This window comes from Brachyistius frenatus, unplaced genomic scaffold (assembly GCF_029030835.1).
Source record: "Brachyistius frenatus isolate BFR_SWC_R1_liver_20210118 unplaced genomic scaffold, ASM2903083v1 Contig_92, whole genome shotgun sequence".
NCBI classification, from domain to species: Eukaryota; Metazoa; Chordata; class Actinopteri; family Embiotocidae; genus Brachyistius; species Brachyistius frenatus.
Window position 1 is genome coordinate 669,704 of NW_027210691.1, and position 18,523 is coordinate 688,226.

Sequence of the window (18,523 nt, forward strand, 5' to 3'; positions counted from 1 at the left end):
GCTGTTGGCGCGCAGACTCTCTCCCTCCTTCTGCGCGTCTTTGTCTCTCACTCAACTTTCGCTCCGATTCACGGGCCTATTTATTTATTTATTAATTTATTTATTTATGTTTCTTATTTTAAAGGAAAAGTTCGCACGCGCACAACTCTCTGTCCTCAGCGGCCGCGAGGAAAAAAAAATTAACCCTGGAGACAAGATCATAAATTTTCCTCTAAAAACCCTCTTAAATGGGGGGGGGGGGGCAGAGGGGGGGGAGGGGAGGTGGAAGAGGGGCAGGGCTCTTCGTGGTCTTCATGGTTGCTAGGGGCAACCATAGGGGGGGGGGTGAGGTAGAGGCCGTCCGGATCCGTGCGTTAATTCATCTGCGTGTGTGTGCGTGTGTGCGCGTGCGTGTGTGTGGGACCTGCTAACGTGCCCACGACCCCTCGCGCCAATTCCATCTCCCACAATTGGCTGAGCGAGAGAGAGAGAGAGGGAGAGAGAGAGAGGGAGAGAGAGAGGGATTGAGAGACACAAGACGCACGAGGGAGCGCGGAGGAGAGAGAGAGAGAGAGAGAGAGAGAGACGGTGAGCGCGAGACAGAGACAGACAGAGAGACAGAGAGACAGAGAGAGAGAGAGAGAGAGAGAGGATGGCTGGTAGGATTTAGCCCCGGCAGCGTCTTTTCCCGTCCAACACAACAAGCTTATTACCTTTCTCTCCACGCGCTTGGAAAAACGGATTTACGCGCACGAAAAAGAGGTTTGTTTGGCTCCTTTATTTCCTCTATTCTCTGCTCCCATCATCACCCCGATGTTTGCATGCAGCTCTGCCCCCCCCTTTTTTTTTTTCCTTCAAATTTTTTCCTGCATGTGTTACAAACTGGTTTGGTTGTTTTACTTGGAGGCTACAGGTCGCGAAGAACGCGATTAATGGCGATTAGCCGGCGCGTAATTATCCGTTAACGGAGAAATGAACCTGGTAGTAAGGAGTAGCTGGGAGCTGGTGCACTGACTTTAGGTGGGGGGTGGGGGGTGGGGGGGGGTCCTCATGCAAGAGAGAGAGGGTGTCTTGTGTGTTTCTTTTATTCCGTCGCGGTTGGAGGGTCTCCGGTGAGTGGTGGTGGCGGCGGAGGGGGACAATGAGCCGGGCTGTTGTTTGGCGTTGCTGCGCGCCCGTGTGCCCCCCCACCCCCTTAAAAAAAAAAAAAAAAAAAAAGCCCCCAGTGTCGATACGGTGCCTTCTGGGAGCACATTTAAAATAAAAACAAAAACAAAAAAACCAACAACAACCGGTAGATATGCGGTGAGTGAGTGATGAGGCACCTCGGGTCGATCCCGGTCGGCTCGGTGTCCGGTCGGCTCGGTGTCCGGTCGGAGCGGATCCGCCGCTGATGAAGCAACATACGCGAATATCGACAGTATAAAAAGGCTGTGATGTTCACGTGGAGCTCAGCAGGGAGCTCGAGGACACGTTTTATTTCATGTCTTATAATTTTCCTGCAGCTGCTTTTTATTCCATATTGAGCTCGAGGGGCCGTTTGTTGGCTCTCTGGAGGAGGCGGTTTAATCTGACATGTGTGTCTGTCATCTGTTCATGCGCGCGCTTCTGCATGCGTGTGCGTGTGTGTGTGTTTTCAGCGCGCGCGTGCAGCAGTGTGGAGAATAATAACCTAAAAAATGAAGTTTGTTTACGCGCGCGCTGCACCACAAAAAAACAACAACATTGCAAATAAAACCGAGAATATTATACAATGCGCGCGCAGAAATAAAAGACATGTTAGACTTTAAAAGGGGGCGGGGATGGGGGGGGGGGGGGCCTCAGCCATTTTCGATGAAGCGCGTGGACAAAAAAAAACGCACATGGCGACAGACAGACAGGATCACATCATAATCACACTGAGATGTAAACGAGGTCAGCAGGGTACAAAAGGATTTATTGGACGGTCCGATTATTATTATTATTATTATTATTATTATTATCAGTATTATTATGCACCTATTTGTTATTATTTCTCGTCCATTTTAGTGTTATTACAGCAGCCTACCCTGATATCTCCTGTAAGGAGGCTGCTGGAGGTTTTACAGGGAGGAGTATGCCAGCCCCCCCCCTACACCTCCTCCACCACCACCACAATAGACAAGGGTGCTGCTTGTTGGGAATTTGGCGCTTCACTTGTTTTGCTCAATGAGGATTTCAGACTTCAGTGTGAGCTCCTCTCACTGTTGTTGTTGTTGTTGTTGTTGATGTCGAGGTCCTTCCATGAACTTCCCTCTCTGCCTTCGCTGCTCTTTTATCACCGGTTATTACCACTATTACCCCCCCCCCCTCCTCCCCCCTCGATTGACGGATTAATTGATCATTAAACGGTCTTCGGGATGAGCATGCAACGTGTGTGTGTGTGTGTGACGTGTCTCCCCGTGGCGTCATGCTCAGTCTATTGTTCCCTGTGTGTAAATTTTATGATGGGGGGGGGGGGTGTTATATGGACCCATTAATTCAGATGAACCCCCTCATGTAAAGTTGATATCTGGTGTTTCTGTCTCCATGGTTCAGTCAACAGTAAAGTCCACCGACCTTCTTCACGTTTCATGTTTTTATTTCTCCTGTCATATTTTTTTTTTTATCGTATTTCAGCACGGATTTTTTTAATTTTTTTATTATTGTGTTCCTGCGGAAGTTGTAAAAAAAAAAAGAAAAAAGAAGAATGTTTTTTTAAATATTTTACCGTGTTTTTGTTTTTGCGTGTTTCTAAAGATGGGAGAAGGAGCACGCCAATAAAAACATGTCGCCATATTAGAAGCGTTTTTTTTTCTTTTGCCCCCCAAAATGGAGGGGGAGGAGGCTGCGAGCTGCTCATTAGCAATGCAAATTATTATTTTTTTTTTTTTCTTGAAACGGGGGCTCGGGCACCTGCTGTCTCGAGCATGCGCGCGCCTGGACGGCTGACGAGCTCCCCCCTCCTCCTCCTCCTCCTCCTCCCCTCTCTCAGCCTCGTGCGCGCGCCTCCCTCCTTCTCATTAGACTTATGTTCTATTTACACTGCGCGCGCTCGATGCCAAAGCTTTGATGGATAAAAAATAAATAAAGTAAGAGGAAGATCTCGAGCGCTCTCCTCCCCTCCATTAAAAAACAACAACAACAACAACAAAAACCTCTGTGTGCGCGCGCGCGTGTCCGACTGTGTGTGTGTGTGTGTGTGTGTGTGTGTGTGTGTGTGTGTGTGTGTGTGTGTGTGTGTGTCGCGCTCACAAGCAGCAGCAGCTTTTTTTTTTTTTTTTTTTTTTTTTTTTTTAGCATAACAATAGCGGGAAGAGAAGGAGGAGAGAGATGAGAGGAGAAGGAGGGAGGAAGAGGAGGATGTTTAAAGGGGGGTGGGGGGATAAAAAAAAAAAGCGGGAGGAGATGAATTGAGTGGAGGAGGTGAAGTAAGATGGAGGACAGGGAGCAGAGTGGGAGAGGAGGAGAGAAACGAGGGAAAAGTGAAGAATGTGAGGTATTAGCATTCAGACACGATATCACATTTAATAAATGGCTTAAAACACATTATAATGGAGTTATAAGGTCATTTTAACAATTATAACTCATCCTATGAAGACATACTTGATATTAAAACAGCTGAGCCTCCCTGTTTACAGCTGAGGAGTTCCAGTCGTGCATTACAGACCATTTATCAAATGTTTACATCCTTTAGCGACACCGTATGAATGTTAACCAGTTTCTCTAGAAAGTAGTTTGTAGTCGATCAGGATGGAGCAACTTTTAACAAATTAATCCACGACAATAAAAGATATTTCACTGATTGCAGGTGAAATTTTAATCAGTATCAATGTCTACTTCCTCTATAAAAGTGAATGAAATGAAAGAGTATCTGGAAGAGGAGCCTTTAAATGTTTGTTTTCAATGTCAGCGCCACATTCTTTTTCTTTTTGAAACACCGGCAGCGCGAGGAGGCGCTCGGCCTTTATTCTGGTGTCCAGAGGTGAAAAATATTCAACTTTGGGTAAAACCTTTGACTGTATATGAAAGTAGACGAGGCAGATGCAGATGTGTCTTAAGCTGCAATACCACCGAGTGCCACTAGAGGTCAGCTCCAAAAAAAGGCCTCCATAGACTCCCATTCAATTTACGTCATGAAATTAGAAGTCAATAAAAAACATTTCTACGAGTTATCTTGGTGCTTTGAACTAAAGGTGCTCCTTCTTATTCGTTTTCTGGAGGTCACTTTGAAAATAATCCGTCATAAAGTTGAAAATAAGCTTCAAAAAGAGGCGCTTGGCGCTTTGTCGCTATTTCCATGAGGTAGCAACCAAAAGCGCTCATGAGCTCCCCCAGCTGGCCGTTTTACAGAAGAGCTCTGCAGGAAGTTTGACCTCTTTGACCCCAAACAGAAACTTTCTGTTTTGCCAGATACCCAACGTGAAGTACGACGTATTTAATTGTTTGGGCTCGATACCAACGTGATGTCTTCATCACAGGAAGTGCAGAAAAAAACCTGGTCAGTTAAAAGGTCTCAACACAAAAGGGACAACATGAGAAAATAAGAAACGATAGAAGGAAGTAAGATAAAATAAGACAAGACAGGAGGAACGATGAGGATCACAGGATGTGACAGGAGGGCTTAAAAACAAACACAGGAGGGTGGCAGGACAAATTAAAGAGACAAAACAAGACGAGAGAGACGAAGGAGACAAGTTGTGAAAGAGAAGAGAAGAAGAGGTGGAAAGGAGACAAAATGAAAAGAAGATGTTTGGGTTTTATTTGAAAAAGAGAAAAAATGGAGGAAGTGAAGGAACGAAAGAGGTGAGGAAGTTGGAGAGGAGACTTGAGGGGTGAAGGAGGTCGACGTTTAAAGGACGATCAGACAAGTGGAAGGAAAGGAGGATGAATATGGAGGTTAAGACGGAGGATGGAAATAGAGATCCAGGAGAAAACGTTGCACTTCAGAAGGAGGACGAGGCGTTCGGCCACGTGAAGCCAGGACGGTTTGTTACGGACGGCCAACATGGCGTCCGCCCGCCGAACAAAAGGACATGGAGGAACTTGTTCAAGTAATGTGCGTCGCGTCTCCCGTCACATGTGGCTTCTGAAACCGTTGACTTCATTCACATGTCAGGTTCGTCAGGGTATGTTGCACGGAAACGTATTTTTTTATTCGTCTTTTATAACTTAATTTGACAGAAAATATACTAAAAACAAAAGCAATCAAAGTGCACTCGGTTAAAATACTTTTTCAAGTTTCACGGTGAAGAATCTGAGCACAAAGTACTTCCTGTCTTAATTAGACGTGTTTTTGGGGGCGTAATGTGAAATAAACCAGAGTGTCACCATCCATTTAAGAGCCAGGAGTGTTTGCACCAATCAGCAACCATCAGTGATGTCATCAACCATCAGTGATGTCATCAACCATCAGTGATGTCATCGTTGGTTTGTGAACGTTAGGAATCCTCCAGTTCAGATTCTGTCCGTCACCATCTTTGTTAGTTCGGAGCGGTTTGGAGCAGGAAGTGACCATATTTGGACGAGCTGGGGGAGGAGCCAGCGGTGGATCTGACCAATTTGATCAGAAACCTGACGATACTACGTCCCGCCCACCGATAGCTGTAACCTGACTGCACCACAGGCCTGTCAATCAAACAGACACGCCCCCAAAAACAGGTCTTCTTGAATCTTCTTTTCTAATGAATGAGGGATTATTTTCAGATGGACCTCCAGAAAACTAAGAAGAAGGAGTGACTTTAGCTAACAACACCGAGATAACTGATGGACACATTTTATTCACTTTGGATTTGATGAGAGAAGTTGAATGGGAGTCTATGGAGCCGGAGGCTTTTTGGAGCCGACCTCTAGTGGCACTCGCTGGTATTGCAGCTGAAGACACTTCTGGATCAGAACCATTTTACAGACCTGAAGCTACGAACTCTTAGAAACAGTCTGTGATTTAGACTTTGGTGGATTACTCTTAAAACCGGTGGATTTTCCAAGTAGTAGAAAGAAGTCTTCTCTCTGCTCGAGTGCAGATTGATTGTTTTACAATAACAACATTTCTCCCTGAAATCATGATATTTTTAATCTTATTAATCTGTGTGTACGTTCGTCGTTACGCTTTAAACAATGAGCCCTTAAAATATCCGTAACATCCTGCGGTGACTTCAGAACAGGGTTGTTTTTTTTGTGGTCGGTCGCTTTTTCTGCAGCATCAATGCACCTCAACGCTCCTGCATCAGTCTGAAACTACTGGGGGATGTAAAACAGACATTTAGAGAACATCTCCCTGCAAATTCAACAGACATATTTCAGACCTTTGATGTCTCGGCTTCAGGCTGATTGATAGAAGAGCTAAAACGTTTATTGGCTTGCGTGAATTTGAGCCCATAAACCTGAATCATTTGCATCTCTCGGACGTGATTCGACTAATCGTCTTGACTTTTAGTCTGAGGTTTGTGTTTCCGTGCATCTCTTCTCTCCCCCAAAAACACAAAAAAGTGATTTGAAGATGTCACCTTGAGAACAAACGGTGAATAGAGAAATAATGATCAACAGATTAACCGGCAGTTAACAGCTGCACCTCTCTGCGGTTCATTTTGTTCTTTTGTCCGTCTACCTTTTCAGACGGCTCGAGACGACGAGTTTAGATGCTGCAGAGCGGATATGAAGAGATTATTTGACCAGAAAATAAAATATGGGAGGAAAAAAACCAAAAACCCTCTGCTGGAAAGACTTAAGAGATAACATCAAATCGGTATTAAGCTACACAGACAGATAGCGTTGCCATGGATAAAATATTTAGCTGGCTTTCCAAATCAGCCTTTTTTTTTTTTTTTCTTCACTGTGTGTGTGTGTGTGTGTGTGTGTGTGTGTGTGTGTGTGTGTGTGTGTGTGTGTGTGTGTGTGTGTGTGTGTGTGTGTGTGTGTGTGTGTGTGTGTGTGTGTGTGTGTTCCCCCCCCAAATCCTAACCAACATGCCTGTTCGCTGTGGAAAACAGGGTCAGGCTGCATAAAAAAAAATAAAAAAAATAAAGAGAAAGCGAGAGAGCGAGCACATGATGGGCAGATAAAGGCTTGTCTGTGTCTGAGGGAGAAGAGAGCGAGGAGGATGAGAGGAGGAGGAGGAGGAGGACATGGAGGAGGAGGAGGAGGGCAGCAGGATGAAGGGGCCTCTCTGTTGAAGGAGGGAGTTTGCGGCTCTATAGAGGGCTCCCATGGCGGACAGAAACAAGGCATTTAGTCTGTGAGTCGGCCTTCTGTAACGCCATAATAGGCTCTTATAATGATGCCACTATGGACAGGGAGGACAAGAAAGGAAGAGGCAGAATGTCCCTTTAAACTTTGGTGGGGGGGCTGTGGTGTGATGGAGGTGGATGAGCTGCTGGGTGATTGGTCGGAACAAGAGGAGAGTTTGAACTCTGGACGAGTCCAGGAAACACTGACGCTCAGTTATTTTTTTTTTTACTGTAATCCCGATTATGTGTAAAAAACACAGGTAGAAAACTGCTGGCTAAAAAAATGCGAGAATATTTGAATTCATTTGTCAGAATCAGAATCAGCTTCATTGGACAGGTGTGTTCACACATACGAGGAATTTGACTCCGGTTGTAGCTTCTCTCTCAGGATGCAAAAAAATAAAAACAGACAGACATAAATAGACATATAAAACATAAATAGACATATATACAGCTAAGAAACAAATATATACGTAATAAATAAATATTGTGGACATCTGGATGACTGGACTGTTTCTTTAGAGGGGAGTTTTTGCAGCGTTTCTCAGGTTTAAGAGCATTTAAACTGATTTTTGTTGGATAAAAAGATGGAAAAATAAAAAAAATTCCAAAAGAAAACAGAAAAGCGCCTGAATTTCAGTTTTAAAAATACCCAATGAGGAAACTTTTGGTAATTATGTGCAGGTGCAAAATGTTAACATTTACCCTACAAATTATTAACTAATGAAACAGGTTTTTTAGCTTTGTTTTGGCAACTCACAGCACTTTGACCAGGTTCAGTATCTAATTTGATTTATTTTGTTGTTTTGTTTGAAGAATAAATGGCGGAATTTGTTTGACTCCAATAATAGTTTAATTATTTTAGTTCGTGATTGTTAATGCTTTTATTTTGAAGGGTGGATTGGCAGCGGGTTGAGCGTACACAATTGTGGCGCGTTTTTTGAACACTTGGATTTATTTTTCCTGCTTTAACAATCGGTGGCCGTTTGACCTTGAGTTGGTTTTATTTTTTAGTCGCCTCTACATTTAATTAAAACCACAAGCTCTCCCTTCAGCTTGAAGCAGGACTGATAAAGAAACGCTTTACAGTTCAGATAAAGCACGATGAAATTAAATCCGGTCATTTCCTAAACGGGTCGTCGGGTTCAGTGGTTCGTTCACGCGTGTTATTTTTACTGCCGGTTAGCTTTCAAGCAAAACTACTATTTCGAAATTCACTCTGAACTATTTGATTTTCTTTGAATATTCAACAATAACTATTTTCAGTATCACCTTCATCGAGGGTTTAAAGCGAGCCGAGCCAACACGCCAAACGTTGCCACTAACGATCACTGCCGAGCGACCCTCGGCAGCCATATTTGTTTTTAAACTCCCCGAACTACGAGATCCACGGCAACCTCACGGTCAAACGACTTGACAAACAGCCACGAACTTAGAATCAAGAACAGTCCATAATATCCTCCACTGTTTGAGATGACGTCGCTATAGCAACGATGAGGGCAGTGTACTATCCGCTGTGGGAAAATACAATCCAGTACCAGAAGTGAGTGGAGTCGAGTAGAAGCAGGACCAACGGTAGACATTAGATGATCTGCACGATAACGAGCCACCCAAAATGGATATTTATGAATCATTTGTTGTCGTTTATCAAGTAAAAATAAAGTAAAAAACTGTCACAGACTTAAATAAAGACTGTTTTTCTGATTGATTTGTGTGTTGTCGGGTCAAAAGAATAACATTCATCAGATTTTACTTTTGATATACTTCCACACAACTGGCATCAGATCTTCATCTCAAACCCATCAGTCACAGTAAATCTAATTCCCGAGGCACTCTGTGTGTACATTGGGAAGAATATGATTTAATTTCCACACACAGCGATGGTTTCATCCTCTGCAGCTGCAGCGCAGACTCGGGGGAGAAAAGATGTCATAAATTTGACGGAGATAAACTCCTGCTTTCACGACCTGTTTGATTTTCAAGTTTAGCGGGAGGTTTTTTTTAGTTTTCTGACTCCGGCCTGCCGTGTGTTGACTTCTGACACTTCATGCAGTTGGTTGTAAATGTAATAACTTCTCCTTTGCTGCAACCTTCACTATAGTTTGTTGGTTAAAATGTAAACCCGTTACTCATACTGAAAGTGAAGTCCGAATGTTACAGGGAACATAAATTAATCTTTAATACTGTCCGCGCTCTTCACTGGATGAACGCTGTTGTCTCTATGTTAACTGATAAAAAACTATAAACTGCTTCACAGGGAAATAAATCCTCTCTCGGGTGCGTCTTGTGTTGGCACAGCTCCATAGGCTCCCATTCAACTCGTCTCATAAAGTCAACTGACTTTTTAATCAGGTCAAAACATTTTTTTTTTGCTTCATGACCTGCAAGACTAACGACTTTCCCATCATCCTCTGCTGCACTTTGTGTGAATCACAGACTGGATATAAAAGAGTTCGTAGCTTCCGGCTCTGAACAATGAGGCCGATGCAGAAGTGCCTTAATCTGAAATACCAGCGAGTGCCACTAGAGGTCGGCTCCAAAAAGCCTCCGGCTCCATAGACTCCCATTCAACTTCTCTCATCAAATCCAAAGTGAATAAAATGTGTCCATCAGTTATCTCGGTGTTGTTAGCTAAAGTCACTCCTTCTTCTTAGTTTTCTGGAGGTCCATCTGAAAATAATCCCTCATTCATTAGAAAAGAAGATTCAAGAAGACCTGTTTTTGGGGGCGTGTCTGTTTGATTGACAGGCCTGTGGTGCAGTCAGGTTACAGCTGTCGGTGGGCGGGACGTAGTATCGTCAGGTTTCCGATCAGATCGGTCAGATCCACCGCTGGCTCCTCCCCCAGCTCATCCAAATATGGTCACTTCCTGCTCCAAACCGCTCCGAACTAACAAAGATGGTGACGGACAGAATCTGAACTGGAGGATTCATAACGTTCACAAACTAACGATGACATCACTGATGGTTGATGACATCACTGATGGTTAAATTTAAAGTGGAAGACTTCTGCACCTGCACGTCGACTTATATTCTGGTTGATAAAAATGTGCTGCAGATTCATGAGTGTGCAAGAAATATATTTTTCTTTGTTTCCCTCTAAATTGTAAAATAAAATTGAGTAAACGAGGAGTCGCTGCCGCTGAGAGAAAACTAAAGACAGAGTTCAGTGTGACGACGGTCCTGATGAAAATACTTCCACTCCTCCACCGGCTGCTGAGGGTCAAGTTCACGTCCTCTTGTCATATTTCACACAGTGATATTTAAACGTCTTAAAACGTGATCTGTCAGGCGCAAATCAAATAAATTATAAAAGGAGCTGTTTAGTATTCTGTGCTACGATGACCGTGGAGAGTGTTTAATGTCGGGACGTGAAGTTCCTCCATGAACATTTTTGCTTGTTACTTCAGTATCTCCAAAGTCCTAATTTTAGTCCGTCCACCTGTTGAATGAATGAAACCTGCTGCACGAGAGAAAGTCAACGTACTCTTGTTCTTTACTTAAATCTTCCACTGAGTTTTCTTTTTAAAGTAAATTCAGTGAAAATAGATCTGATGATTTTTTTTTTTCGACAGGAAAACGTTTTAGCGGTTCATGTAAAAGATGAATTAGAATGAATCGAACCTGTTGAAACTGAAGAGAAATCATTTTTCTTCGGTTCTTCAATCTCCCGTCGGGAGAAAAAGCATGAATCAGATGTCCAACAAACAACTGGTTGTGTGTTTGTTTATCTTCCTGAGGTGTGTTTGTTTTTCTTCCTGAGGTTGTGTTTGTTTATCTTCCTGAGGTTGTGTTTATCTTCCTGAGGTTGTGTGTTTGTTGTGTTGCTCAGGTTGTGTTTGTTTATCTTCCTGAGGTTGTTTGTTTGTTTATCTTCCTAAGGTTGTGTGTTTGTTTATCTTCCTGAGGTTATGTGTTTGTTTATCTTCCTGAGGTTGTTTGTTTATCTTCCTGAGGTTGTGTGTTTGTTTATCTTCCTGAGGTTATGTGTTTGTTTATCTTCCTGAGGTTGTTTGTTTATCTTCCTGAGGTTGTGTGTTTGTTTATCTTCCTGAGGTTGCATGTTTGTTTATCTTCCTGAGGTTGTTTGTTTGTTTGTTTATCTTCCTGAGGTTGTGTGTTTGTTTATCTTCTTGAGGTTGCATGTTTGTTTATCTTCCTGAGGTTGTGTTTGTTTATCTTCCTGAGGTTGTGTGTTTGTTTTTCTTCCTGAGGTTGTGTTTGTTTATCTTCCTGAGGTTGTGTTTGTTTATCTTCCTGAGGTTGTGTTTGTTTATCTTCTTGAGGTTGTGTGTTTGTTTACCTTCCTGAGGTTGTTTGTTTACCTTCCTGAGGTTGTGTGTTTGTTTATCTTCCTGAGGTTGTTTGTTTACCTTCCTGAGGTTGTGTGTTTGTTTATCTTCCTGAGGTTGTTTGTTTATACTCCTGAGGTTGTTTGTTTATCTTCCTGAGGTTGTTTGTTTATCTTCCTGAGGTTGTGTTTGTTTATCTTCATGAGGTTGTGTGTTTGTTTATCTTCCTGAGGTTGTTTGTTTATCTTCCTGAGGTTGTGTTTGTTTATACTCCTGAGTTTGTTTGTTTATCTTCCTGAAGCGTCTCCTGATCCCTCTGGTGAGTTTAACAGGCTTAAATCAAGTGTTATGTATATCGGAAACTTTATTACTCCCTGCTGGGAAATCTTGTTTCCTTGTGACCCTGCACTCGGTGGGGTCAGAGGTCAGAGGTCAGAGGTGAAGTTCAGCTGCAGAGCCAGACAGCGGCGCCCTGCAGGTTTTTTTGGGTATCTGCTCGGGGAGGGAGGTGGAGGAGGAGGCGGAGGAGGAGGAGGTGTGCGTGTTCCGGCTGACGGACAGTTTCCGTGCTGTTACATCATCCTGCAGGTCTGCCAGCGGTTTAAAGGCAAAATGCGTGATTTAAATAAAACAAAGTCTCCTCTCAAACGCAGAGCTGGATTTTTTAATTCGGTGTTTACCGTCAGCCTCGTGTGGACCGGGCTTGGTCGTCTCAGACGGCATCGGGGGCAGAGATATAATATTTACAATGTTTTTTGCACGTGTGAACTCAACATGGGCTCCACAAGCTGATTCATATCTTTAAAGTGGAGTTACATAATGTGAAGTTAATGTGCAACAGAAAATTCCCGTCCCGAGTGTCTTCCAGTAATACGTGAAAGCACAAGTAATGACTTGAACTAAAAGTTAAGGTCAGTGAAAGACAGCAATGAGGATTTTATCATTTAAAATGACAATTTAATGTGCTCTCCCTCCACCAATCAGCAACCATCAGTGATGTCATCGTTGGTTTGTGAACGTTATGAATCCTCCAGTTCAGATTCTGTCCGTCACCATCTTTGCTAGTTCGGAGTGGTTTGGAGCAGGAAGTGACCATATTTGGACGAGCTGGGGGAGGAGCCAGCGGTGGATCTGACCGATCTGATTGGAAACCTGACGATACTACGTCCCGCCCACCGATAGCTGTAACCTGACTGCACCACAGGCCTGTCAATCAAACAGACACGCCCCCAAAACCAGGTCTTCTTGAATCTTCTTTTCTAATGAATGAGGGATTATTTTCAGATGGACCTCCAGAAAACTAAGAAGAAGGAGTGACTTTAGCTAACAACACCGAGAGAACTGATGGACACATTTTATTCACTTTGGATTTGATGAGAGAAGTTGAATGGGAGTCTATGGAGCCGGAGGCTTTTTGGAGCCGACCTCTAGTGGCACTCGCTGGTATTGCAGCTGAAGACACTTCTGCTTCGGCCTCGTTTTTCAGAGCTGGAAGCTACGAACTCTTTTATCCCGTTTATGATTCACACAAAGTTCAACAGAGGATGATGGAAAAGTTGTTAGCCTTGTAGGTCATGAAGCAAAAAAAACAACACTTTTTTTTTTACCTGATTAAAAAGTCACAAGTCAGTAGTGAGTCAGACACATCGTCTGGAAACTACAAATATTTCACGAAACGTGAAAACTTTGACATGCTGGTGGCTCTAGAGGAGAAATCAGAGGACTAACAACGTCATGATTTGACTTTCTTGTGTCTCTTGACACCGTTTTACTAGGAGACACAAACCGGTCAAACTTCGTGGTGCTTACCTGTAACTTTTAGAGGCCAAAAACGTACATGATTGGCCCTTTAATGATCATGATTACCATCTGTTTATGTAGTCACAGAAAATGATAAAGCTTCAACCTGCTGTCCATCCAGTCAACATTTGATCAAACTAGAGTTCTTTAATAAAACTACAAAGCCTCCGTTTTCTCCTCTGAAGCAGCACACAGGTTCTTTTTTGGAGGGTTGAGAATAAATGGACCCTAACAGCGTTGCACATGAAAGCTTTTTCAGAACAACCCCCCTCCCCCACCCTCCTCCACCCCTCCCCCTCTCCTCCTCCACCCCTGCTCCTGATACAAAAACTACGACAGCGGGGATAATTAGGGAATTGTATTTTGGAAAATATAGGTCTGCATGGTAATGAGGGCAGAAATCAGAATAAAAAAGAACTTCAATTCGACTCAATCTAGCCGGAGAGCCGCGGAGACGACCAGTGGCTGTAAGGCAGATATGGAGAAATGAAAACAACAACAACAACAACAACAACAAAACACATTACCACTGTGGATTAAAGAACAGATCACACACCCTGTTAAGTCTCATCTGCAGTAATGCAAAAACAGCAACTACACAGCAACTTGTTTTAAAGTAAAATCACAGAGAACAACAACAACAACAATGTCCGACGACCTAATAAGTCCTCTTTCGTTATGCAACCTCCGTCGTCACGGCAACGGTAAACGCTTTAAGAAAAGCCTCCTGAAACACCAGTACTTCATATGAAACTATCCACCCAAACCCGCTATTCCTCCTAACGAGGACACAATGCAGACGTCATCTGGATTGCGTCACAAGATCGTCGTTGTTTCTACGAACACTAGAGGGCGCCTAGCTTTAAAACTAAACAAAACTAAAACGTCCAGAAACACCAGTGACATCGTATGAAATCATCCACTCAACCCGTCTTAGGTAGTAAATAGGTAAATAGGCTTTAGAAAGAACGTCTTCTGTACATGTCGGGTTTAAAAAAGCTTCTGTACGATTGTTTCTGCTGGATAATTTTAAAGGACCAGTCCGTAACTTTTCTGTTTTTCTAATACGTCAATAAATCTCAAGAAAACACGAGAATACATCTTTGTTCTCACCCGTCTCTGAAACACTCCGACTCTCGGTGGCCGTCAGCTCCGTTGTAACTCTCATTTGTCTGTTTTTTTACATTAATCCTCGGTGAGTATTTCAGCGGCAGGACGGCGCCCGTGGGGCCGAATCAAAACAAGAGTGTGTTGTCATGGCAACGAAGGGAACGGCGATGTGCTTCTTCGTTTCGTGGGATTTTATTAACGAGACTATCGTCTCACTCGTGTGAGAACGAACGAGTCCGAGAGACAAACAGCTGGCGCTATCGATGGAGACGCACTGATGTGGGTTGAATCCAGTTTTAAATTGGTTGCTCTCCAAGCTCTGGATTAGACCTGGGCTAAACACCTTTGCACTGAAAGGCCTGTACGTTCCCTCCGAGGGAAATCTGCTGCAGAAATACACACCTGGCCCACAACAACAACAACAACAACAACAACAACAACAGTTTATCTGCCGGAGGCTGGCTCGCCCTCGTTTTACATCCCAGTTTGGATAAAATCAGAAATTAAGAGTTTTGCAAATATGTGCAGAAGAGTGAAAATCTCTCCTGGCTCGGTTCACTGTGGCACAAAATCCTTTTTCTTTCATATAAATAAGGCTGCACAGACATACACATATGCAAATGTACAAAAAACAATAACCTCTCAATGTAGAATAATGGATCTGAAATTCATATAGAAAATTTAAAAGTACAATCAAATCAAGTGAAGTCATCAAAGTTGGTGAGAAAAGTGAGGATTTCCTGTTTGATAGGTCCAAAAAAGTTTATTCTCTCGGCAGCCCAAAGAGATGTCCTCAAACGTCTCGTTTTGGTTTTTTTTACTGAATAGATGACGAAATCCTTTCAACACCCGACACAGAGATTACAAAGAAAACAACAAAATTAGAAAATGAAAATAATAAAACTCATGTTATGAAATCGACATCTTGACCAACCGGCCGAGATCAGTTCCTAAAAGACGCCTTCTAGTCTGCTGTTTTGTTTTGTTGTTGTTGGTAAAATCTGACCGTGTGTTTCAGTGAACTTCCTGTGACATCATCAACCAAACAACCCTTTTGTTCAGCTTTGATCTGACCGGCTCACGCTCAGACTGTACGGTGGCCCGCAGGGGACAAACAAAGATAGACAAAAGTAAATGGAGCCATTCAAAGCAGCCATTCTTCACCTCGCTGTTTTCTCTTCACATCTTCCTTTGGTGAAGGAAAGACTTTTGGGAGAGTTGAGTGTACAGAAAATGAACTCCTGACATCGCCCATGTTTACAGTCTTTTTTTGGGGGGTTAAAATCCAAAGTCTGCAGCTGAAATGAAATGTTGTTGATGCTTTAAGGCAGCGGTGCAGAAACGTATCATCACGCAGGCGGCTGCTGCAGCAGGTGGAGGATCACTTGGTCAGGTTTGGCTGACTGAATTTTTCAAATAGATTTAGTTTTGAGGGTTTTTTTGTGTGCAGCTGTGAACGTAAAGGAGGTTCTGATTCGGAGTGTGTAAAATAAACTCTTCAAATGTTTGCAGATCGGATGTCTTACAATCACGTGCGACCAAAACAGACTGGATTATTTCAAACTCTACAGCCGTGTGTTTTTATAAAGACAAAAAGTTTCAGTTGTGTTTGATCTCACAACACCCAAGTAGGAAAAAAATTCTTCTGTAATAGACTCCCATTCAACTTCTGTCATCAAATCCAAAGTGAATAAAATGTGTCCATCAGTTATCTCGGTGTTGTTAGCTAAAGTCACTCCTTCTTCTTAGTTTTCTGGAGGTCCATCTGAAAATAATCCCTCATTCATTAGAAAAGAAGATTCAAGAAGACCTGTTTTTGGGGGCGTGTCTGTTTGATTGACAGGCCTGCGGTGCAGTCAGGTTACAGCTATCGGTGGGCGGGACGTAGTATCGTCAGGTTTCCGATCAGATCAATCAGATCCACCGCTGGCTCCTCCCCCAGCTCGTCCAAATATGGTCACTTCCTGCTCCAAACTGCTCCGAACTAACAAAGATGGTGACGGACAGAATCTGAACTGGAGGATTCATAACGTTCACAAACCAACGATAATGTCACTTTAAATAACCAACACGGATTTATAAATTTTGCAGATATCAATAAAACTATAAAACCTGCAAAGTTAAATGTCTTTAAAAATATTTATGTCCCATCGATTTTGGGTAGAAGTTGATCAGATTTACTGATCGGTTTCCTCTGATTGTGTCACATCATCATGAAACAGATTTCCAGGATCGGCGTGTCTGATTAAAAGACCGTCTGCTTCGTAAACTACAAATGAATACGACTCGCTGCCGACACGGTTTGCGCTTCGCCTTCATCTTAGAGGTCAGCGGTTCGATTCCCACAGCCGAGCTGGCGTTCAGCTCTTTATCATCGTGACTCGGTGAGGGGAACGTTAAAGTGTGAGCGCTCTGACTTGGACCGCCGCTGTTCTCCTGCAGGCCCGATTTCATTTAACATGACTGATGGTTTTTTATTATAAAACGCTGAACACTCCTGCTGCTCCGGGCTCCATATATCAAAAGTATAACTCCATATATCACCTGAAATGTCACCTTCACTGGTATTTTCATACATTAATGGCTTTTTTCGGTTTCATTATCACGTCAGTATGCAAAAAAAAAAAATTTAAATCCAGGAAACTAAAATCCTCCAGCGCCCTACAAACACTTATTTTAAATAAGTTTTGTGTCATAATTTCTGATTGAACTTTTCTCCTCAATCAATATTGTTCTGGGATCAGTTCTGCGCAAATTAAATTAAAGCACGAGGATGACCTTGACACCAACATATCCCCCAAATAAAAAGCCTGACTGCTCCCTGCTCGTTTGGATTGAAATAAGAAACTCACTGTTATAATTTGATTCATAAACTTAGTTTTAACATTTGTCTGTTTCAAACTGGAGAAACAATTCTTCAGTCACTTCGTCACTTTCATTACGTTTAAACCACAGACTGAATATAAAATAGTTCGTAGCTTCAGGTCTGTAAAATGGTTCTGATCCAGAAGTGTCTTCAGCTGCAATACCAGCGAGTGCCACTAGAGGTCGGCTCCAAAAAGCCTCCGGCTCCATAGACTCCCATTCAACTTCTCTCATCAAATCCAAAGTGAATAAAATGTGTCCATCAGTTATCTCGGTGTTGTTAGCTAAAGTCACTCCTTCTTATTAGTTTTCTGGAGTTCTCGTGATGCAGCGAAGGCCACGAGATGACTGATAAGACACAAATCAGGGAAAATGGACGTGGTTGTCTTAGTTGTCAAACTAAAAGACGGTCAGCTGTGTTAAGCAGCGAGAACGATGGATGTAAACTTGGCAAAAGTTGGGAAATGTGACTTGCAGTTGTTGGTGTGTCCGACATTCGGCTTCTTAACTTAATCAGCAGTAACTTAGTTTGCAGTGAAACCAGAGAGAAATCAGGTGAAGGGTTTCGAAAACCGCCGGATCCAAACATTAACCGAGTCAATCAGTAATTTCATGGGACTGATTTGCAGATTTGAAGGCTCCAATTAAACATTCCTGGTAGGTTTTTTTTCCAAACATAAATCCCCAGCGGAGATGCTTTGTTGTAACTTCCTCCTGATTTGAAATCTAAACCGGCAGAGAATCACATCTGATCTGAGAGCAGCTGTTTTACAGGGTCGGACTGGATCTTAATGCAGTAGAAGTAAAACTCACCGTCATCTCGGCGTCACTGGTTTCGGGTTCGAACGGGAACGACGTCCTGCGGCTCCCCCCCCCCTCCCCCTTCATTTTCCGGTAACGATTCAGCTTTCTGCAAGAACAAAACGGTTAAACAACAGCGAGGAAGCCGAAGCTGCGAGTTTGTGTGTGAATGCAGCAGTCGGGTGTGTTTTTTTTTTTCCGGAGTCGGTGTTGATAGCAGGAAGGTGTGAAGAGGACGGCTATTATCGCAGTGTGAAGAGGGAAGCGGTGATTGGCCACACTGCCGACTCCCCATTGACCCCCATTATAGCTGCATTAGCAGGCGTCCTGAGGGATTACATTTCCATCACGGAGAGTGAAAACACATTGCAGCTGGGAAAACGCAGCCGAGAACCGCCGACGGCCGTCACGTAATGACAGTTATCTGCATCAGATGCTGTTTGCCTCCAAAACT

The 18,523-nt window shown here is 43.2% G+C and overlaps 1 protein-coding gene across 2 annotated transcripts in view; it reads left to right on the forward strand.

Annotated features, from left to right (window-relative positions):
- The first annotated feature begins 369 nt into the window (after window positions 1–369).
- LOC138627879 (high mobility group nucleosome-binding domain-containing protein 5) overlaps window positions 370–18,523 on the forward strand; it is a 31,787-nt gene continuing 13,633 nt past the window's right edge. Inside the window, exon 1 of one of the 2 annotated variants that reach the window (XR_011311421.1) lies at window positions 370–741. The gene's annotated coding sequence lies outside the window, so the exon portion shown is untranslated. The remainder of the gene's footprint in view (window positions 742–18,523) is intronic. The other variant, XM_069710516.1, reaches the window with a different exon arrangement.